The sequence below is a fragment of the Trachypithecus francoisi genome, unplaced genomic scaffold (genome assembly GCF_009764315.1).
Source record: "Trachypithecus francoisi isolate TF-2019V2 unplaced genomic scaffold, Tfra_2.0 Lachesis_group8, whole genome shotgun sequence".
Classification (NCBI taxonomy): domain Eukaryota; kingdom Metazoa; phylum Chordata; class Mammalia; order Primates; family Cercopithecidae; genus Trachypithecus; species Trachypithecus francoisi.
The window spans coordinates 42281825-42306072 of record NW_022681473.1 but is presented as its reverse complement, the minus strand read 5'-3'; the positions used below and the strand labels follow the sequence as shown (position 1 = coordinate 42306072).

Here is a 24248-nt window from a genome sequence, read left to right as displayed (position 1 = left end):
AGTGGCCTTAAAACCAGCAGCAGAAAGACCGCTATAACAATGCATGTATATTCTACAAATTCGAGCTTCATCAACACTTTGAAATTTGTGATATGGAAAATGTTGTTTGAATTTAAAATGTATTTGCATCATCATAGTAATGTTTAACATTGTATTGCCTTTATAAGGATAGAAAAGAGCTTTTATTTAAATGTAATTTCATTTCTTATAAACCTTGAATGGCTTTATAATAATTTTACCTTTTTTATCAACAACATTTCTCCATGAGAGTCAACGGAGATTCTCAAGAATATAAAGAGAACTTGTTTAAAATTCTTGATCAGGAATTGTAACTGACCATTTCAAACATAAAAACCAATGTGAAAAAAATTGCATTCATGAAGCAAGCTTAATTTCTCTCTTAAAAATATGAGAGTTCTAGATGTTGGGAATTTTTATATAAATTGTATATTTAATCACCTGTATTCATATTATCATACAAAGCAAGTGCAAAATAATTTTTTTCACCACATACGTATATGTGCCTCTTAAATGCTCTTTGGTTGACTGCCTATGCTTTGGTCTGAAAAAGTTTGGGAATTACTGTTCTAATACAGGCATTCTAACACAATTAGCTAAGAAAAGGGGGCAAAAGAAAGGGCATTGTGATTCAAATTAGCATGTCTTAGATTTGTGTAAATAGGACTGGGAGAAAGTAAGTTAGCTAGTTAATCTCCATTTGTTTTTCCCTCTTAGCTTCATCTGTTTCTTCTGTTTTTCCCGCCCTCTCTGTGCAGAGGAGTGAACTGAGCTTTACTGACTGTGTGAGGCCTTGTTCCCTTGTGCGCCGGCTTTTTTTTTAATTGACCAAGGGGAAGCATTAGCAAAAAATTAGTACTGGAGGAGAGAGACTAAGGGTTTTTATTCCCTGGTCTCTGCTAAGGTTCCAGGATTCTAGTTCTTTCTTTCTTTCTATATATATATGTATATAAAATATTCTAGTTCTTTCTTTCTTTCTATATATATATATATGTATATAAAATATTCAATGACATGCACACTAATTACAGCTCTCTGCTTGATGAAATAATATTTCTTTATATGAACAATATATACAAATAGAATTGGACTCCACGTCTTCAAACAAAGCAGTCACAGAGGGTTTTCTATATATATATATATATATGTATTTATATTCTTTATATATATATATAAAGTATATATATAAATATACTTTAAGTTCTAGGGTACATGTGCACAATGTGCAGGTTTGTTACATACGTATACATGTGCCATGTTGGTGTGCTGCACCCATTAACTTGTCATTTACATTAGGTACATCTCCTAATGCTATCCCTCCCCACTTCCCGCCCCCCACAACAGGCCCTTCTAGAAGTCCTGTAAGATGTTCCCCAGATTGAGGTAACACATATTATTCCTTGCAGCTGTAGGGGCCTCCTGATATTGCTAATTCCTAACTGCTTTCACATATCTTTTTGATTCCCTTAACCCTACCCATACTTCTGTAAATATTACTCTATTAAATGGTCTTAAAAATCCCTGCTGAATATGCTTTTGATTCCTGCCAGGAGCTTGACTGACGCAGTTGCCTGAACTATCAGCCATTCTTATAATTAATATAAGTTAGTGAGTCATAATATTATCCATCAGTGTGTTTTCAGAAAATGATGAGAAGTCTAATACAGTGATTCCCAAATACCTGTCATTACCATGAAATGTTGCCAATCTATGACAAAGTCATCATTGTTACAGTAATAAATGAAAAATATATGACAGGACAATATGAAGTGTTTTCATAAAAGTAATTAAATAAATTGAAGGGGAAAAGCATTTCTTATAGTGTGGGAAATGGTGGAAATACTTGTAGATGAACTAAGATTGTGAAGACGTTAGAATACCTTGCTAAGGAAGAGAGTCTGTGTTCAGTTGACATTCCAATTTTATTGAGAATTTTGAAGTACAAGAATGATAAGAGTATATCTGTTATAAAACAATGTAGAGAATTGATTACTGCTAGCTGGAACAACTGAATACAGATAGAGGGTCGCTGGAAAAATATTGCAGTAGTCCTCATGAGCAAAATGATGGCTCACTACAGCAGTGGCAGAGGAAATATTAGGAAGTCTTGATAGGATGGTGCTGAGATTTGAAAATTTTGATGAAGAATAAACAAATCTTAATGGAGAGAAGAATGAGAAAGATTATTCTGCATTTTCTCATTTATGTGATTGGGTGAAGCCTCTTTACCTCTGGAATTGAATTAGTGTTGATTTAGACTGATGCCAGTAATTAGGAAAAAGAAAACAAAATTCATAGCATAACATTGACTCAGTGGAAATTCTTATAAACTTGTTTTTTAATCACAGACTACTGTCATTCCTCACACTCTTTAAGAGCCCCTGGATAAGAAAATTATAGAATAGATAATTAGTGGATAATAAGGTATGCACAAAATGTCCAGAAGACATCTGGATTATTTTAAATCAGCAATCAATACCAGCTGAAAGCTTATTTTATTTTGTCAGTATCTTGTAATTATGTTAAAAATGACATCTGAGAATTTACACAGAATATAAAGAACAAGATAGTTCTATCCACTAAAAAAATGATTTTATGTTCTGGCTAAATTATCAATATGTTTTATAGGTATGCCATAATGTGGAACCTTATCTGTAAATTATTCTAGACCCATTGCCTGCTCTGTAGTTGGGTTCAAACTCAGGAAGGAAAAGGATGTTAAAACAGCGGCAAGACCAACATCTGCGTAGCATTTTGTTCTCTTACTCTTGAGTTTGAGAGACTTTCACGACTTCTTATTGCTCAGTGCGTAGAATCTAAAGTCCTATGTTTGTTTCTATTTTTATATTTTGGCTCCACTTTATCTCTTTGGTTTTGCTTTCTTTTTTTTTCTAAATAACTTTATATAATAAAGTTCAAATAAATGAATAATGGGAAAAGTATAAAAAGCCTCCAGCTTTGGTTGGTTGGTTTTATTAATTCATGAGATTTAAAGGCAGTTAGACTTGGTTCAAAGTCTACCAGACAACATCTTGAATTCATGAGAGATGAGTTATTAAAAACATGGATTAAAATATAAAAAAGGAAGAATTTAAATAAGAAAGTATCCTCTTCCTTAAATAATCGTCAGTTCAATGCCCAGAATCTGAGCATTTAATTTGAAACCTCTTGCATTGCTAATATTCAGAAACTATGTAAATACTTGAGTTAGTCCCACTGGAAGGGACTTCTATGGCTTTACCATTTTTACATTTTTGCCACTGCTTGGACATCTGTTTTGAAAAAAAAAAAAAACTATATAGAAGGGACAACAATGGCAATCATATTAACAGAAATTATTTTGAAACTTCCTGGGGGGCGGAGCAAGATGGCCGAATAGGAACAGCTCCAGTCTCCAACTCCCAGCGTGAGCGACACAGAAGACCGGTGATTTCTGCATTTTCAACTGAGGTACTGGGGTCATCTCTCTAGGGAGTGCCGGACAATCGGTGCTGGTCAGCTGCTGCAGCCTGACCAGCGTGAGCTGAAGCAGGGCGAGGCATCGCCTCACCTGGAAGCGCAAGGGGGAAGGAAATCCCTTTTCCTAGCCAGGGGAACTGAGACACACAACACCTGGAAAATCGGGTAACTCCCACCCCAATACTGCGCTTTAAGGAAACAGGCACACCAGGAGAATATATCCCACACCTGGCCGGGAGGGTCCCACGCCCACGGAGCCTCCCTCACTGCTAACACAGCCCTCTGCGGCGATCTATCCGCAAGGAAGCAGCGAGGCTGGGGGAGGGGCGCCCGCCATTGCTGAGGCTTAAGCAGGTAAACAAAGCCGCTGGGAAGCTGGAACTGGGTGGAGCTCACAGCAGCTCAAGGAAGCCTGCCTGTCTCTGTAGACTCTACCTCTGCGGACAGCGCACAGCTGCAGTCCATTAGGGGAAAGAGCGGGGCCGCTGCAGACGCGAACGACTCTGTCTGACAGCTTTGGGGAGAGCCATGGATCTCCTAACACGGAGGTTGAGATCTGAGAACGGACAGACTGCCTGCTCAGGTGGGTCCCTGACCCCTGAGTAGCCTAGCTGGGAGACATCCCCCACTAGGGGCAGTCTGATACCCCACACCTCACAGGGTGGCGTCACCCCTGAGAGGAAACTTCCAAAGAAAGAATCAGACAGGTACACTCGCTGTTCAGCAATATTCTATCTTCGGCAACCTCTGCTGCTGATACCCAGGCAAACAGGGTCTGGAGTGGACCTCAAGCAATCTCTAACAGACCAACAGACAGTCCTTCTGACTGTCAGACGGAAAACTATCAAACAGGAAGGACACCTATACCAAAACCCCATCAGTACGTCACCATCATCAAAGTCCAGAGACAGATAAAACCACAAAGATGGGGAAGAAGCAGGGCAGAAAAGCTGGAAATTCAAAAAATAAGAGCGCATCTCCCCCTGCAAAGGAGCGCAGCCCATCGCCAGCAACGGATCAAAGCTGGTCAGAGAATGACTTTGACGAGATGAGAGAAGAAGGCTTCAGTCCATCAAACCTCTCAGAGCTAAAGGAGGAATTACGTACCCAGCGCAAAGAAACTAAAAATCTTGAAAAAAAGTGGAAGAATTGACAGCTAGACTAATTAATGCAGAGAAGATCATAAACAAAATGACAGAGATGAAAACCATGACACGAGAAATACGTGACAAATGCACAAGCTTCGGTAACCGACTCGATCAACTGGAAGAAAGAGTATCAGCGATTGAGGATCAAATGAATGAAATGAAGCGAGAAGAGAAACCAAAAGAAAAAAGAAGAAAAAGAAATGAACAAAGCCTGCAAGAAGTATGGGATTATGTAAAAAGACCAAATCTACATCTGATTGGGGTGCCTGAAAGTGAGGGGGAAAATGGAACCAAGTTGGAAAACACTCTTCAGGATATCATCCAGGAGAACTTCCCCAACCTAGTAGGGCAGGCCAACATTCAAATTCAGGAAATACAGAGAACGCCACAAAGATACTCCTCCAGAAGAGCAACTCCAAGACACATAATTGCCAGATTCACCAAAGTTGAAATGAAAGAAAAAATCTTAAGGGCAGCCAGAGAGAAAGGTCGGGTTACCCACAAAGGGAAGCCCATCAGACTAACAGCAGACCTCTCGGCAGAAACTCTACAAGCCAGAAGAGAGTGGGGGCCAATATTCAACGTTCTTAAAGAAAAGAATTTTCAACCCAGAATTTCATATCCAGCCAAACTAAGCTTCATCAGTGAAGGAGAAATAAAATTCTTTACAGATAAGCAAATGCTTAGAGATTTTGTCACCACCAGGCCTGCCTTACAAGAGACCCTGAAGGAAGCCCTAAACATGGAAAGGAACAACGGTACCAGCCATTGCAAAAACATGCCAAAATGTAAAGACCATCGAGGCTAGGAAGAAACTGCATCAACTAACGAGCAAAATAACCAGTTAATATCATAATGACAGGATCAAGTTCACACATAACAATATTAACCTTAAATGTCAATGGACTAAATGCTCCAATTAAAAGACACAGACTGGCAAACTGGATCAAGAGTCAAGACCCATCAGTCTGCTGTATTCAGGAGACCCATCTCACATGCAGAGACATACATAGGCTCAAAATAAAGGGATGGAGGAAGATCTACCAAGCAAATGGAGAACAAAAAAAGCAGGGGTTGCAATCCTAGTCTCTGATAAAACAGACTTTAAACCATCAAAGATCAAAAGAGACAAAGAAGGCCATTACATAATGGTAAAGGGATCAATTCAACAGGAAGAGCTAACTCTCCTAAATATCTATGCACCCAATACAGGAGCACCCAGATTCATAAAGCAAGTCCTTAGAGACCTACAAAGAGACTTAGACTCCCATACAATAATAATGGGAGACTTCAACACTCCACTGTCAACATTAGACAGATCAACGAGACAGAAAGTTAACAAGGATATCCAGGAATTGAACTCATCTCTGCACCAAGCGGACCTAATAGACATCTATAGAACTCTCCACCCCAAATCAACAGAATATACATTCTTCTCAGCACCACATCGCACTTATTCCAAAATTGACCACATAATTGGAAGTAAAGCACTCCTCAGCAAATGTACAAGAACTGAAATTATAACAAACTGTCTCTCAGACCACAGTGCAATCAAACTAGAACTCAGGACTAAGAAACTCAATCCAACCGCTCAACTACATGGAAACTGAACAACCTGCTCCTGAATGACTACTGGGTACATAACGAAATGAAAGCAGAAATAAAGATGTTCTTTGAAACCAATGAGAACAAAGATACAACATACCAGAATCTCTGGGACACATTTAAAGCAGTGTGTAGAGGGAAATTTATAGCACTAAATGCCCACAAGAGAAAGCAGGAGAGATCTAAAATTGACACTCTAACATCACAATTAAAAGAACTAGAGAGGCAAGAGCAAACACATTCAAAAGCTAGCAGAAGGCAAGAAATAACTAAGATCAGAGCAGAACTGAAGGAGATAGAGACACAAAAAACCCTCCAAAAAATCAATGAATCCAGGAGTTGGTTTTTTGAAAAGATCAACAAAATTGACAGACCGCTAGCTAGACTAATAAAGAAGAAAAGAGAGAGAATCAAATAGACACAATAAAAAATGATAAAGGGGATATCACCACCGACCCCACAGAAATACAAACAACCATCAGAGAATACTATAAATGCCTCTACGCAAATCAACTAGAAAATCTAGAAGAAATGGATAATTTCCTGGACACTTACACTCTCCCAAGACTAAGCCAGGAAGAAGTTGAATCCCTGAATAGACCAATAGCAGGCTCTGAAATTGAGGCAATAATTCATAGCCTACCCACCAAAAAAGTCCAGGAGCAGATGGATTCACAGCTGAATTCTACCAGAGGTACAAGGAGGAGCTGGTACCATTCGTTCTGAAACTATTCCAATCAATAGAAAAAGAGGGAATTCTCCCTAACTCATTTTATGAGGCCAACATCATCCTGATACCAAAGCCTGGCAGAGACACAACAAAAAAAGAGAATTTTAGACCAATATCCCTGATAAACATCGATGCAAAAATCCTCAATAAAATACTGGCAAGCCAGATTCAGCAGCACATCAAAAAGCTTATCCACCATGATCAAGTGGGCTTCATCCCTGGGATGCAAGGCTGGTTCAACATTCGCAAATCAATAAACGTAATCCAGCATATAAACAGAACCAAAGACAAGAACCACATAATTATCTCAATAGATGCAGAAAAGGCTTTTGACAAAATTCAACAGCCCTTTATGCTAAAAACGCTCAATAAATTTGGTATTGATGGAACGTACCTCAAAATAATAAGAGCTATTTATGACAAACCCACAGCTAATATCATACTGAATGGGCAAAAACTGGAAAAATTCCCTTTGAAAACTGGCCCAAGACAGGGATGCCCTCTCTCACCACTCCTATTCAACATAGTGTTGGAAGTTCTGGCTAGGGCAATCAGGCAAGAGAAAGAAATCAAGGGTATCCAGTTAGGAAAAGAAGAAGTCAAGTGGTCCCTGTTTGCAGATGACATGATTGTATATTTAGAAAACCCCATTGTCTCAGCCCAAAATCTCCTTAAGCTGATAAGCAACTTCAGCAAAGTCTCAGGATACAAAATAATGTGCAAAAATCACAAGCATTCTTATACACCAGTAACAGACAAGCAGAGAGCCAAATCAGGAATGAACTTCCATTCACAATTGCTTCAAAGAGAATCAAATACCTAGGAATCCAGCTTACAAGGGATGTAAAGGACCTCTTCAAGGAGAACTACAAACCACTGCTCAGTGAAATCAAAGAGGACACAAACAAATGGAAGAACATACCATGCTCATGGATAGGAAGAATCAATATCGTGAAAATGGCCATACTGCCCAAGGTGATTTATAGATTCAATGCCATCCCCATCAAGCTACCAATGACTTTCTTCACAGAATTGGAAAAAACTGCTTTAAAGTTCATATGGAACCAAAAAAGAGCCCGCATTGCCAAGACAATCCTAAGTCAAAAGGACAAAGCTGGAGGCGTCACGCTACCTGACTTCAAACTATACTACAAGGCTACAGTAACCAAAACAGCATGGTACTGGTACCACAACAGAGATATAGACCAATGGAACAGAACAGAGTCCTCAGAAATAATACCACACATCTACAGCCATCTGATCTTTGACAAACCTGAGACAAACAAGAAATGGCGAAAGGATTCCCTATTTAATAAATGGTGCTGGGAAAATTGGCTAGCCATAAGTAGAAAGCTGAAACTGGATCCTTTCCTTACCCCTTATACGAAAATTAATTCAAGATGGATCAGAGACTTAAATGTTAGACTAATACCATAAAAACCCTAGAAGAAAATCTAGGTAGTACCATTCAGGACATAGGCATGGGCAAGGACTTCATGTCTAAAACACCAAAAGCAACGGCAGCAAAAGCAAAAATTGACACATGGGATCTAATTAAACTAAAGAGCTTTTGCACAGCAAAAGAAACTACCATCAGAGTGAACAGGCAACCTACAGAATGGGAAAAAATTTTTGCAACCTACTCATCTGACAAAGGGCTAATATCCAGAATCTACAAAGAACTCAAACAAATATACAAGAAAAAAACAAACAACCCCATCAAAAAGTGGGGAAAGGATATGAACAGACATTTCTCAAAAGAAGACATCCATACAGCCAACAGACACATGAAAAAATGCTCATCATCACTCGCCATCAGAGAAATGCAAATCAAAACCACAATGAGATACCATCTCACACCAGTTAGAATGGCAATCATTAAGAAGTCAGGAAACAACAGGTGTTGGAGAGGATGTGGAGAAATAGGAACACTTTTACACTGTTGGTGGGATTGTAAACTAGTTCAACCATTATGGAAAACAGTATGGCGATTCCTCAAGGATCTAGAACTAGATGTACCATATGACCCAGCCATCCCACTACTGGGTATATACCCAAAGGATTATACATTACTCTACTACAAAGACACATGCACACGTATGTTTATTGCGGCACTATTCACAATAGCAAAGACTTGGAATCAACCCAAATGTCCATCTGTGACAGACTGGATTAAGAAAATGTGGCACATATACACCATGGAATACTATGCAGCCATCAAAAAGGATGAGTTTGCATCCTTTGTAGGGACATGGATGCAGCTGGAAACCATCATTCTTAGCAAACTATCACAAGAAGAGAAACCAAACACCGCATGTTCTCACTCATAGGTGGGAACTGAACAATGAGATCACTTGGACTCGGGAAGGGGAACATCACACACTGGGGCCTATCATGGGGAGGGGGGAGGAGGGAGGGATTGCATTGGGGAGTTATACATGATATAAACGTCATGCACATGTACCCTAGAACTTAAAGTATAATAAAAAATAAATAAATAAAATAAAATATAAAAAAAAAAAAAAAGAAACTTCCTATTAATATACAGATCACCCACATATCTTCTGAAGTATGTGTGTATTTGTGTAGTAATAAATGGAAAGAACTTATTAAGCAGATAATTGAACTAAATATACTAAATTTATTTTTAAGACTTCGTTTTTCTTTTACAATTGATGATATTTTTCTAATGTTCAAACCACAAAGAAAAAAAAAATACAGACCAGGCTCTGTTTTTACTTTTGAATAAGAAGTTGCATTTCATATAGAAGAGCTCTATAATAATGTCTGGATGCCTTTATTTTTATCCAACAGTTATCAGTATATTGCTATATACCTGCCAGGAAGGACATTTTTTTTTTCTGGTTCAATAACTGTTTAAGTGTCTGTTGTTCCCATTTTCAAATCTCCGAAACTTTTATGTGAATTCTTTCAGCACATTTTTTTCATTATTTCCCAACCTCCTTTTTTTCTGGATGGCTGAAATTTCCAGACGTATAACACAAAATGTCTTAAGAGAATTAATATAAAAAAGCTAAGAAAATGTAAAGCAAAGAAAAATTTGTATGTACATTACCTGTATGTAGATATGTAAACTCATTTTTAATTTCCTTTAAAAGATAATAGATGAATCTAATTTTTATTATTACTCTTTCACTAAGTAGCAATTATGATATAAAAGGTATCAGGAAATTTCTTTTTTAAAATTACTTCCAGACGTAATCTGAGTACTTAGATTGGGTTAGTCTGTTAATATCATTAATGTCAAGGAGCATTTTCCCCAGAGCTCCTTAGCATTTCAAAATAAACTGGCTGAAATAAGCCAAATAAGTGATTTTTTAAAAATTGCAATATCACAGAGGCATTTTGTTAGAATGTAAAATTTTTTCCAGTATTGTTTTTATCAGTTAATTTCCAAATATAAAGGGAGGCTTTACAGAGAATATTCTATCAGATTTGAGAGCACCACTCTAAGGGAATAGAGAGGTATTTGAAGTCAAAACTACTATAGCTTACATTTCTGTTCCCTTTGTTCTTTTGAACAGATTAATAAATGCTATAATTTCTGAATTTGCATATATTATTTAAACAGATATGTTGAGTGAAAAGTCCTACTTGTTTTTGTTTGTTTTTCGTTTTTGAGACAGAGTCTCCCTCTGTCACCCAGGCTGCACTGCAGTGGCGTGATCTCAGCTAACTGCAACCCTCCACCTCCTGGGTTCAAATGATTCTCATGCTTCCTCCTCCCAAGTAGCTGGAACTATAGGCATGCACCACCACGCCTGGATACATTTTTGTATTATTAGTAGAGATAGGGTTTCGCCACATTGGCCAGGCTACTCTGGAACCCCTGGGCTCGAAGTGATCTGCCTGCCTAAGCCTCCCAAAGTGCTGGGATTACAGGCGTGAACCACCACTACCACTGCCTAGTTCTTGTTATCTTAGAATAAAATGTGTCTTCACCTTCTCTCTTGTTGATATAACTAGAATTTTGTGTCTTATTGATGCTGTACATAGAGGAGGAGAAGTACACAATGGAGCAATATCACTGTTACCAGGATGATGGTTGTACCTGGATCCGTTCAAAGACGTTTTGTATTCCATAGCCAATTCTGCATATTATAAAATGCCAAGAGTTTAGAACAAGTCTACATTACAGAGAGAATTGTAGGGTAGAAGGAGGAAAGCAGTGATAATAATAAAGGCGAGATTAAAAGTATGTATATATGGCCAGGTGCAGTGGCTCACGCCTATAGTCCCAGCACTTTAGGAGGCCAAGATGGGTGAATCACGAGGTCAGGAGCTTAAGAACATCCTGGCCAACATGGTGAAACCCCGTCTCTACTAAAAATACAAAAATTAGCCAGGCATGGTAGTTTGTGCCTGTAGTCCCAGCTACTCAGGAGGCTGAGGCACTAGAATCGCCTGAACCTGGGAGGCAGAAGCTGCAGTGAAGCGAAATCATGCCACTGCACTCCAGCCTGAGTGACAGAGTGAAACTGTCTAAAATATACACATACACAGATATATATACACATATATACACATATAAATACATATATACATTTATACATATATACACATATATGCATATATATACATAGACATATACATATATACACATATATAGATATAAATACACATATATACATATAAAATTTTTCAGGCTAAATTTGTTTACTTAGTGGGAAATATTGAGAAAATTTTCAGAGAGATGTTGTTCTAAATAATATTCTTATTAAAATATTACAAAGTTAGGGATCACAGTCAATGATATAATTCCAAACAAAGAATGTCAAATTTTATAGTGAAAATTTCTGTTCGTAAAAATTGTAAATTTTGAATTGTGACATCATAATTTTCTAGTTCAGATAAACTTTTCTGTCTTGGTGTTCTTAGTTGCAAAAAGTGGTATTTGTTTTATTTGCTTTTTCTTTTCTTTTCTTTTTTCTTTTTTTTTTTGAGATGGAGTTTCACTCTTGTTGCCCAGGCTGGAGTGCAATGGCATGATCTCGGCTCACCACAACCTCCGCCTCCCAGGTAAAAGCCATTCTCCTGCCTCAGGCTCCTGAGTAGCTGGGACTACAGGCATGCACCACCACACCCGACTAATTTTATATTTTTAGTAGAGATGGGGTTTCTCCATGTTGGTCAAGCTGGTCTCAAACTCCCCACCTCAGGTGATCCAGCCGCCTCTGCCTCCCAAAGTGCTGGGATTACAGGCATCTTTATTTACTGAGAAAAAAACAATTTGGTTTTCTGTCTTCTGCTCAACCAGGAGAATATCATGTAATATCTGTAATTCTGTATAATGAGAACTTATTAAGGGAAATGCTAAATTCTTTTCTAGCTCTCTGATGTGATAATTTCAATTAGTTTGTTTACAGATTATACTTAAAAAAAAGCTTAATTTAATTTTAGCAGAATGACTTAATGTCTTTACAGTGTGCTTTAGGATCAGTTTACCTTTTATTGCCTATGCTGGCTGCCAAATTGTCCCTTTTTATGCTTTACAGTTTAGAGTTTAGCATACACCGAATCTAGCACTTGAGTTCTAGCATTCCAAATATTTTCAACTTCCAATCGACCTATGTGTTTTTGAATTTTGTAATCTCATTTGGTATATAATCAAGGAACATAAACTATGATACCCAGATGACAGGGAGTTGTAAGGACTTCTGACAGCATTAAAGGAAATATGCAACAGAAACTTTTAAAACAAAAATCTACTTTGAGAAAGGCACGGTATTTTAGAAACAGAGAGCCATGACATTTGCCTCTGTTAAATTGTATTTTTATGGCATTTCTTTTAGAACTTAATCCAGAAAGCAAAAACCTACTTCATACACCATCCACGGTAAATGGCTTAGTTAAGTGGTATTGACACACAGCTTGCTTTGTCATTCTTTTTTTTTTTTTTTTGAGGCAGAGTCTCGCTCTGTCGCCCGGACTGGAGTGCAGTGGCCAGATCTCAGCTCACTGCAAGCTCCGCCTCCCGGGTTTACGCCATTCTCCTGCCTCAGCCTCCCGAGTAGCTGGGACTACAGGCGCCGGCCACCTCGCCCGGCTAGTTTTTGTATTTTTTTTTTAGTAGAGACGGGGTTTCACCGTGTTAGCCGGGATGGTCTCGATCTCCTGACCTCGTGATCCGCCCGTCTCGGCCTCCCAAGCTTTGTCATTCTTATAAACTTCTCTCCCTCTGTCCCTCCATCTTCAATCCTTTCTTTTCTTCTCAATTGTGTGCCCTTTCTTTTTCTTTCTTTCTTTCTTTCTCTTTCTTTTCTTTCTTTTTTCTCTCTTTCTCTTGCTTTCTTTCCTGCTTTATTTCTCTCTTTCTTTCCCCTCCCTCCCTCCCTCCCTTCCTTCCTTCCTTCTTCTTCCTTCCTCTCTTCCTTCCTTCCTCCCTCCTTTCTTTCCTCCTCTCCTTGCCTCTCTTCTCCTCTCCTCTCCTCTCCCCTTGCTTATTCTTCTCCTTATGTACACTCATTTGCTTCTATATATGGTCAGAATAAGACTCATCCACATTGCAGAGTACAAATATTCTCACATGTAAGTACTCAGAAAAAAAGAGAGCTGTTCTCATTTAGTGTATGGGAAGAATTTAAACAAGAACTGTGCCTCAGGCAAGTTACTTAACTTTTTATTAGATAATTACATTTCATTGTGAGGACTCAATGAATGTTTGCCGGGCACCTAGCACAGTGACTAGTTCATTGTCAGTGTACAGTTAACATTAGCAAGTAGCAAAATAGTGTAAATAGCAAATATGGTGAAAAAGGTATCAATAAACTTTCTTGTTTTTAATCACTTCCAGAGCTATATGAAGACTGGAAGATGAAAAAATAATGTGATCAGGATGCATTTGGGAAATAATCCGTTTATTCTTTCAATCAATACTCTTGAACCTGCACTATATGCTATACTATGTTCTAGGGATACAATAATGAATAAAATAGAGTCTGCATTAGCAAAACATAGTCTAAAAGAAAAGAAACTTCAAATGGTGGACAGTCACAGTTAGGATTGAGACACTAGGTGTGGTAGTTTTAAACATGTCTTCAGAATTATTTGACACTCCTTGTCTGGAGAGAATGGACTTGTGACTGATTTGATCAATAAAGCATAATAAAAGACATGCGTTGTGGCTTCTGAGGCAAAATCCCAAAAGGCCATACAGCTTCCACTCTATTCTGCTCACTCTTAGGGCCCTCCTTTAATGATGCTTTTTCTGGGGACCCCCCCTCTATAATGTAAGAAAATTAAGTCACATGGAGAAGGCTCAGTCATACCCCACCAGGCACCAGATATGTGAATGACAAAGCCCCCAAATTATTTTGATTCTTTAATGTTCAGGTTTTCCCACCTGACACCCCAGGCACTGTGGGATAGATGTAAGCTATCGCCACAATACAGTGCTTTGTCTGATTCATCTGATGGAATCCATGAGCAAAATAACTTTGTTGTTGTTTTATATCACTAATTCTGGGATGGTTTATTTCACAACAGTAGTAACTGGAGCATTAGGTGATGCTTGAATAGGAGTGCTTAATTCAAAACTAGGCTAAAGACTATGAGGTCATTATCATTTAATGATCCAGGGATATTTTTAAACCCCTCTAGTTGAAATTATTTTATTTTATTTTATTTTTTTTTATTTTTTTTTATTTTTTTTTTTGAGGCGGAGTCTCGCTCTGTCACCCGGACTGGAGTGCAGTGGCCGGATCTCAGCTCACTGCAAGCTCCGTCTCCCAGGTTTACGCCATTCTCCTGCCTCAGCCTCCCGAGTAGCTGGGACTACAGGCGCCCGCCACCTCGCCCGGCTAGTTTTTGTATTTTTTTTAGTAGAGACGGGGTTTCACCGTGTTAGCCAGGATGGTCTCGATCTCCTGACCTCGTGATCCGCCCGTCTCGGCCTCCCAAAGTGCTGGGATTACAGGCTTGAGCCACCGCGCCCGGCCGAAATTATTTAGATAATTTTTTCCCTTCCTTCCTTCCTTCCTTCCTTCCTTCCTTCCTTCCTTCCTTCCTTCTTCCTTCCTCACCTCCCTCCTTCCCTCCCTCCCTCTCTTCCTGCTTTCTTTCTTTTTTCTTTTTTCTTTTCCTTTTGTCTTTCTCCATCACCTAGACTGGACTGCAGTGGTGCAATCATGGCTCACTGCAGCCTCAAGCTCCTTGGCTCAAGCAATCCTCCCACCTCAGACTTCTGAGTGATTGAGACTACAGGCATGTGCAACAATGCCTGGCTAACTTTGTAAAGTTTTGTAGACACAGGGTCTTGCTGTTTTGCCCAGGCTGATCTTGAACTCCCAGGCTAAAATAATCCTCCCATTTTGGCCTCCCAAAAAGTGATGGAATTACAGATGCAAGCCATCACGCTTGGATTGTTTTAAGTAAGAATGAAATGACATGCAAGAACTCATGGGTCCAAATGACAATCACTTATTATTTATCTGATAAAGAGTATATTCCTTCCCCAGGTAGTATCTCCCTGAAATTTTATTATAAAACTAAAAGAGCATAAAGAGTTACGGTTAACTTGTAGCTCCATACTAGTCTTCATGATTAGAAAATGAACATTTTCATCAAAGAAAGAAATACGTAGTGTGTGATGCTTAAAACTGAATTAATAACCAAATCTGTCAGAAAATTCAACGGAAACCTTAGTGTCACTATTAAGAGTCCAAACGTCTTAAAATGGTGCTCAAAACCACCTTAAACCTGATCAGAGCTTCCTCTCTCCCTCCCTACTGCCCTTCATCTTCTGAACTCCTAAGTTCTTCAGACTGTCTGTCCTTTTCTGAAGACTACATTTTCAGACCTCTGGGCCAGGGCTCAATCACTTACCTTATCCTGACAGGGCCACTGAACCTTGCCACCTACCCTGATTCCTAGAGGCATACTTATCTTGCCTGTCTTTGCTCTCCCATGGAACGTCGTCTCTATTTATATGTAGCAATTATTTGATTCTGCATTAGGTTATGTTTCCTTCACCAATGGAAAATTCTTCAAGGACAATATTATGTCTAATTCATCTTGTATTCCCACAATGCCCATTTTAGATACTCAATAAAGAGTTCATAAATGTTTAAAAACAATATGAAAAAAAGGAAGCATTCCAAAAACATTAGCAGAATCTCCATCTACTCTTCACTGATTCAAAAATTTGATCCAAGTATTTGAAAAACAAGAACAAAAACAAAAATCACTGCACTTCGTTGAAGTCATAAACTTCATATTGTGGAAATTGCCAATTTTCTTCGGAAAAAATTAGTGTCTCTATTCATGAAGACATCTGTATCGTTCCTACACATAATTTGGTTCCACTTATAAAATCTGCCTCAATGAAAAAAATTAATGTATGATTTGGCAGGGCTCACAAATGTCTTGTTTGCTCATTCAGCAAATAAATTAAACCAAACCGTAAGATGTAAATCATATTCTTCCATCATACAGAGCTTACCTTTATTTCTTTACTTTCTATGTGTCTAGACCGAAAATTAACACAATCTTTAAGGATTAGTGTATGCAATTTTATCAATCATTAAATAGTTCTGAGGAAGAATGGTAAGCAAACATTTTGTCTATAGTATGTTTTTATACTTCCTGTTCCTAGTGGGTCATATATTCTTCCACTGTTTCAAATAAATATTCTCATTCACTAAAAAATAAAAATATATTTATGGGTGGTGTCATGTTGTCTGAGTAAAACTGGACCAAATTTATTAATGAACAAGGGACTAAAATGTTTTAAAACAAATTGGATTTTTCAATTTCAGTCATACCTGTAATTTCTACAAATCTTAAAACCACAGCATATACTAGTTGCTGATGTCTCTTTTAATTCTTGACTTATATTTTGGGGGTTTAAACTTGGCTATGTTTTTGAAACCTGAAACTTTTCATCATCTCCTTCTGAGTTGCAGCAACATATGTCATTAATGAAGGGAGTTGGGTAACTTCCCTTGCTATTGTTCTTAAATCAACACATGACAGACACCAACACCAATTAGAGAGATCTGCCTAAGGCACAGAATGTTGAAAAAGATATGTGTTGAATGAAAGAGGGTTGATATAAGAAAAGAAAAAAATACTACAAAATTGTGTGAAGGATAAATTGAATAACTATAAAAAGAATATTCATATATCGAGGAAAACAAAGTACAATGCCTAATCCAAGTAAACTATAAAGAATTACTGGAGCTTAAGAAAAACTTAAAAGCATCTAGAAGTAAACCGTTTGCTTTCATGAGTCCACAATCAAAAGGTAAAGCAGCATTAACACGTAAAAATCATCCCCAAACTTATATTAATAAACTATAAGATGTATGAGCTGGAGAAGATTGCTAATGGTGGAAATAGTCAAAGGCAGGTCATATTACAGTGCACATGACACAGAGATATTGCTTATTACTTTCTCAGTGATAGTGTTTGTCATGACGTGTGTGTGTGTGTGTTAAGGAGGCATACTTATAGCACTTACGTGCTTTCATGCTGTATGCTGAATATTTTCATTTTTACTCTATTAAACTTCATGTATTTTACACATGTCATTTCTTTAGCTTTAACTTTTATGATGTGTTTTGAGATAACATACAGAAATTTCTGATCCCAGTAAGTATGATCACTATATTTCCACAGAGAGAAGACAGTGGGAGTGAAAGAACTTCGTAAAAAGAGGAAGGCAGTGAAGTAGAAAGAATCTAGCAATCAAATAAGAGGAGGAATTCTGGAACTGTGAATAAGATGAAGAAAGCTAACTGGTCAGTCTAAAAACAGACTTCTTCATCCCTTACTGATTTGTAAAACTTAAAGATTCTGTTGATGGTGGGATACAACACATTGACACCTGACAGATGAAAGGTAGGACTCTTTGTTACCTCTCCAAATGAGAAGGCTGTTAGAACCACACAGGGGTTGGACCCTGGGACAGGGTAACAGCAAGCTGCAGCTGTAGAGAGCAGTTATGTATGGCAAACAAGGTGGAGTTAGCTGGTTTTTCCCTCCCCGTGGATTTGCTAATGTGAATAATTCTGAAGACTCTAGAGCAGAGGGTCTCCCCCAAGTTGTCTGATATTTGGTCCCAGGGCAGATTAAGGTGAGTGTGTAGTGGCTCAGAGGATGAGAACTCACTAAGGGAAGTGGTTGGAGTGTGGGCTTCATTGGCTGTTCCTACGTGTGTGTGTGTGTGCCCCCCGCCCCACACACACACGCACACACACATACACGAAGTAAAAAATTGCTGAATAAACTCTAAATACAAACAAGGCAAAGAAAACAGAGAAAGTAATAGGGAAGAAAAAAATACATGTTTGCTCCTGAACAGAAGATTCTTTACAAGGTTATTTTCTTCTTTTAACCTGCAGGGTCATGACTACCTACTTCCTCATACTCCTCTCCAGGTCTTTTGTTGTCAAACGGGGCAGCTCACTTATATGAGCATCAAATCTTGACCCACAATCATGTATTAGTTTTAATGTGTTTTATTAGAATTTAAATTTACTTCACAATTTAGTAATGAACTGAGTCTCCCACACAGTTGTGCGACAACTGGTAAACAATTAGAACTATTTATAATTTCTACTTTTATTTAGGAATATATTCGCCACTATTTGGTGTTAGAAATTTAAAACAATCCAGGTGTATCTGTAAGAAGTGGTGGAATGTAGGCAACTGAACACAATTTGCATTTTTTCTTTCTTTCTTTTTTTTTTTCCTTTTTTGAGATGGAGTCTCACTCTTATCACCTAGCCTGGAGTGCAATGGCACAATCTCAGCTCACTGCAACCTCCATTTCCTGGGTTCAAGTGATTCTCCTGCCTCAGCCTCTCAAGTAGCTGGGATTACAGGTGCCTGCCACCATGCTCAGCTAACTTTTAAAATATATTTAGTAGAGGTGGTGTTTCATCATATTGGCCAGGCTGGTCTCGAATTTTTGACTTCAGATGATCTGCCCACCTCGGCCTCCCAAAGTGTTGGAATTACAGGCGTGAGCCACTGTGCCTGGCCTTTGCTTCTAAAAGACTCAATTAACTTTGATTTACCCTCTTCCTGTGCCCACTGACCACACGATAGATCCCTCTAGTTATCAGGCAGGCATCTCAAAATTAACTTGTCTAGAACTAAAACCTTGATTTTCATTCCACTGAACATGAGACAAGACAAAACAAAGCAAAACAACTTCTTCCCATCTTTCCCATTTCATTAAATGGCAGCATAATTTTTGTAACCTCTTATCCAAAAAAAAAAAAAAATCTAGGAGTTTTCCTTGTCTGTTTCTCACACCACATATCCACCTATCAGAAAATCATAATAAAATCTAAATCGTAATTTAAAATAATGAATTATATCATGGATGATGTATGTTTGTAGAGTAGGATTGAATGCTCACATAATTCACCTGGTTTTTTAGAAGATGAGCATACTGAGAAGAAAGAATAAAAGAGAAGAGAATAACCACTCAAAAGATCTCCCTGACTTTTATCTCCTCTCCCCTCATTTATTGATTCTGCCATAGGAGTTTGGATCATACTCCTTAAAGATGCAATTCTAAATGCTGTAAGTCTGAATGTTGAAATTACGAAAGCCGACTTGTGGGGATGAGATTAGTGTGGTTTTGGTTGTATGCAGCATAATTGCATCATGTTAGTAGCATCATGTTAGATATAACTATGATTTTGTTATTGCCTCTTTTTGGAAATTAAGTATAGTTTAAGGAGATGCATATGGTTGCTAAATTGACAAGGAGTAGATGTGTGAACTTAATTTTAGGTGTGTCAGTGTGTCAGTATAAGGAATACCTAGAAACCTGTTGAAGTTTTGTTTTGGGTATGTCCATGATGGTGTTTCCAGAGGCGATTAATGTGTGAGACTAGATGGTCTAGGTAGGGAAGATCTTTTACTGTTAGCTCTGATAATCTAATCCAACTCTGGATCTTGATTGGTATGTTCTTATTCTGCATCTTATTTTGAAGTCAAGTTTGTTTGACTCAGTTCCTAGTCAGCTTATTATTAAAAATAAAAATGCAATCCCTCCGCTTTAAGAGGCACTTTGAGTCTCCTGGCTATTCAGCCTGCTTAGGCTTAGGAGCTAGTTAAGAAGACATCTTCCCTGACCCCCATCTATCCTCAACTGATACCAAATCCAAAAGAAAAGAGATTATTTCTGTGTAGGATTTGAAACCTTCTCGTGACTTTTCCTGGTTAAAAGTTTTTCCTCAAAAGCCTTCTTCGGTATTCTTTTCATGAGTTCCTTCTCCTACTTCTATGAGGCATCTGACTTCATTCTCTGTGATGCAGAAACTTCAGTACAGGGGGCAGCTCATCTGGCTTGGAGTTAGGGTACCTGACAGAAACACACTTCTTTTCAAAAATGATTTTTTTCTCAAATAATTTTATTATCACATTTTAACTTTTAAATATAAAATCCTTCTTGTTTTTATCTAAGAAATTTTTAAAAATGATATATAGACTCCCCACACCTCCTCATACAGAAACAAAAAGAAAGGATAGACGGAAGAAAGGAAGGAAAAGAGAGAAGAAGAGAGAAAGGAAAAAATGGAGGAAAGGAAGGAAGGAAGGAAGGAGAAAGAAAGGAAGGAAGGAAGGAATGAAGGAAGGAAGGAAGGGAGGGAGGGAGGGAAGAAGGGAGGGAAGGAAAGGAAAGCTCTGTTGCTTCAAGTAAGTTGCTTGAAGTTGCTTCTCATTTGTGTTGGGAAATGAGCATATTTTCAAATCAGTCAGACTCAGGCATGAGTTGAAATCTTACCTTTGCTGCTTAATAGATATGTGTCATTAGGTAAGCGTTTTAAAACCATTTTTTGTTATTAGAATGAGCTCCTGGAATGCAGGGAATGTGGCTTCATTTTGATACAAGTGCCTAACGCAGAGGAGGTCAGAGAATAAATGAATGAGTGAACCAACAAACCATGAAGCCACTGGATGTCTAGAGAGTAAAATGGAATGGTAGGAAGCAAGGAGGGGAAGACTCAGAGAAAGGATGTATAAGATTCTCTGAACGTTTGTATTTTTAATGCTGCTAGTATCTTTATCTTAGGGAATTGTTTAATGAGTCAATAAGAATATTTGGGTGCTCACTTAACAATAACATACCTAACATTCATTTAAAACTTGCTATATATCAAACAGTAAACTATTTTACATGTATTAACTTGTATAACTCTCAAGACACGCCTATGAGAGAGTGGTATTTGTTAATCTCACTTTACAGATGTGGAAACTGATACTGAAAAGGTAAAATAATTTGCTTATAACTTTTAGCAAACAGGCGAAGAAGCTAGAAGTGGACCCTGCCTGATTTCATCCATGACCAAATCTGGACTCCAGATTACTCTGCTAACTGTAGTGACTACTATATTACAATTTACTATGCCTATTCCTTGAGAACTTCTGTGGGGATGATGGCTTGTGAAACTTCTTTGCAAATGACTGTAGAGACTAAGTGACTACTGTGATCATAGCAGAATGGCAATATTCCTTTATGCTAGGAAAAGCCCCACTGACACTGACCCCATCCTCGGACAGTTCTCTCTTTGGGCTTGGAGTACTGCCCTTTTATAGCATGCTTCCTGATCCATTATTTGGAGCTACAAAAATGCTTTAACGAGATCACTTTAAGTGTCATATCTCTAAGTGCTTTGTATAAATCAACAGTTGGAAAATATTCCGTATTTGTGACCTATGTTATAGTTACAATAATGGAAGTTTCAGCAAACTTCTCATTCTTCAACAAAATAATCCTAAATTTGAAATTATCAGTGTACTTAAAAATCAATTAATAACTGGAACAATATCTAACTGCAAGAGAATCCCAAGAAATGTGATACTAAAATCTCACTTGTAAGTAAATTGTGCTAGGAATAAAGATGCAAAATTAATAACTGGTATTGTCTTTACAGAGGGATCTCCATTTAATTTTCCTTTGATGAGCACAGTTCTTGCTGTATCCCTTCTATCACCCAATGGCCCCCACTTTTTCCTCCCTTGGATATGCAGTGGTTTTGTGATTTATTTATTTACTTATTTATTTATTTACTCAATTATTTGGCAACCTTAGGCTTGGTATTGTGATAAAGACTTGAAATATAAGGATGAATAGCCTAGTCCTTACTCTCTAGGACTCACAGTTTGGTAAGTGAGATAGACGCATAAGCAAATAACTGTGATACTACATTATAAGCGAGAAACAAAAGAAATAGCAAAGTGCTCAGAGCACTGAACATAGAGTCACACAAAAAAAATCTCCACCAGAGAGATCAAGAGAACCACAAAGAAGGTGACAATTAAGCTTCTCCTAGAAGAGTGAATCAGATTTCTTCAGAGGGAGACAGTGAAGGTGAAAGATCATTTTGGTTAGCATGAGCAAAGGCTTGGAGGTGTGAGGGTCTAAGATGTTTGGGATGTTGTGACATTACATCGCATCAAGTCTACCAATGACAATATATAAACATATCTGTTTCATACTTTGTAATGAAACCATCCGTTAATTGAGACCCTACCTCACTTTTTATTGATTTTCCCCTTAGTTTACTTTTCTTACAGTCAGATTTTTAAAAAAACTGTAGATCATAAAACAAATTTAGTAGTTCTCTAATAGCATTTCTTTTAAATTGAATAGCATAGAAGAGACTATAATAATGTCAAGTAGAAAAATATCAGAGTGCAATATAATAGGAAAGTATGTAATGTCTTGTGAAACATGTTTAGTTTATTTGTTTCTAAGTGTGTTTCTATGCGTCTGTTCCATAATGTATTTCATATTGTGGGTCACAATAAAAAAAATTTGAAAGCCACTGCAGTAGTAATATTTTCTATTACTTTTCATTGCACTCTTGTTATATTGGTTATGATTAAACCTTGAGTCCAAATGAACCTTGGTTTTTAATGAAGTGACAAGTGACACAGACTGACCTCATTTATAAACCTGGCACACAGGCAAGCATCTGTTTTGGTGAACTCTAGTTACATTTTACCAGATGAAATGCTGCTAGCTTGGGAGTGAAACTATCACTTGTAATGTTATTTTAACATTACTTTTCTATTCTGAGTTCTAAACTGTTAAATTAGAGACAATATGTAAAGATATAACCAATTAGTTGTATATTTTCTGAGACACCAGCTTCTTCTAAAATAATCATTCGTTTCTTTCAACAATTATTGAGTGTCTACTATATGTCTAATGATATTCTACATGCTAGAGATATAGTGGTGGAAAAGACAAGAAATGTTGTTGAAATAAACATATTTTACGTTAAACATTTATATTATACTTGAGGTACTTGTGATTAAAGTGGCATGACATAGACTTTTTTAAGATTTAGAAGCAAACTACAAGACATACAAATAAAACGTTAAAAAAAACCTTCAACTAAGACAACAGATGTCACACCACAGAATGTACTGCATAGGATATTTAAAACTAGATGAGGCAGGGTGTGGTGGCCCATGCCTGTAATCCCAGAAACTTTGGAGGGTTGAGGTAGGAGCATCATATGAGGCCAGGAGTTTGAGACTACCCTGGGCAACATAACGGGACCCTGTCTCTGGAAAAAAAAAAATGATAAAAGATTAGCCAGAGTTGGTGGCTGTATTAGTCTGTTTTCACTCAGCTATAAAGAACTACCTGAGACTGGGTCATTTATAAAGAAAAGAGGTTTAATTGACTCACAGTTCTGCGTGGCTGGGGAGGCCTCAGGAAACTTACAATCATGTGGGAAGGCAAAGGGGCAGCATGGCATGTCTTACATGGCGGCAGGAGAGAGAGAAAGAGGGGAAGTGCCACCCTTTTAAAGCCATCAGGTCTGTGAGAACTCCCTCACTATCATGAGAACAGTATGGGGGAAACTGACCCCATGATCCAGTCACCTCCCACCAGGTCCGTTTCTCAACATTTGGGGATTACAATTCTAGATGAAATTTGAATGGGGACATAGAGCCAAACCATATCAGTGGTGCTCACTTGTGGTCCCAGCTACCCTGACACTGAGATAGGACGATAGCTAGAGCCTGAAAGGTCAAGGCTACAGTGAGCCATGGTCACACCCCTGCACTCCAGCCTGGGTGAGAGTGAGATACCATCTCAAAAAAAAAAAAAAAATTAAAAAGCAAAAATTAAAAATAAATAAAACTAGATAAGACAAATGGCATATTTCATGAAATGATTTTTAATCTATTTCTTATGTAAAAATTAGAAAACATATGCTTATACATAACATGATTTGCCAAAAAAATGAGTCTTGCACAGGAGGGAATTAATATTTTTGCTACTGTTG

General features: G+C 37.9%; 1 protein-coding gene and 1 long non-coding RNA gene across 4 annotated transcripts in view; one reads left to right on the top strand and one right to left on the bottom strand.

Annotated features, from left to right (window-relative positions):
* Positions 1-24248, top strand: part of GAS2 (growth arrest specific 2) — a 187530-nt gene that overhangs the window by 12337 nt on the left and 150945 nt on the right. Inside the window, exon 2 of one of the 3 annotated variants that reach the window (XM_033204648.1) lies at positions 17599-17694. The exons of 1 other annotated variant lie outside the window; for it this stretch is intronic. The gene's annotated coding sequence lies outside the window, so the exon portion shown is untranslated. Of the gene's footprint in view, positions 1-17598; positions 17721-24248 lie in introns of all 3 variants that reach the window. One more of the 3 variants, XM_033204650.1, reaches the window with a different exon arrangement.
* LOC117080092 lies at positions 1230-19017 on the bottom strand. Its single transcript, XR_004435714.1, has 4 exons — positions 19002-19017; positions 17739-17740; positions 15559-15571; positions 1230-1365 (listed from the first exon to the last, which is right to left on the bottom strand). It is a non-coding gene; the product is annotated as an uncharacterized LOC117080092 (long non-coding RNA).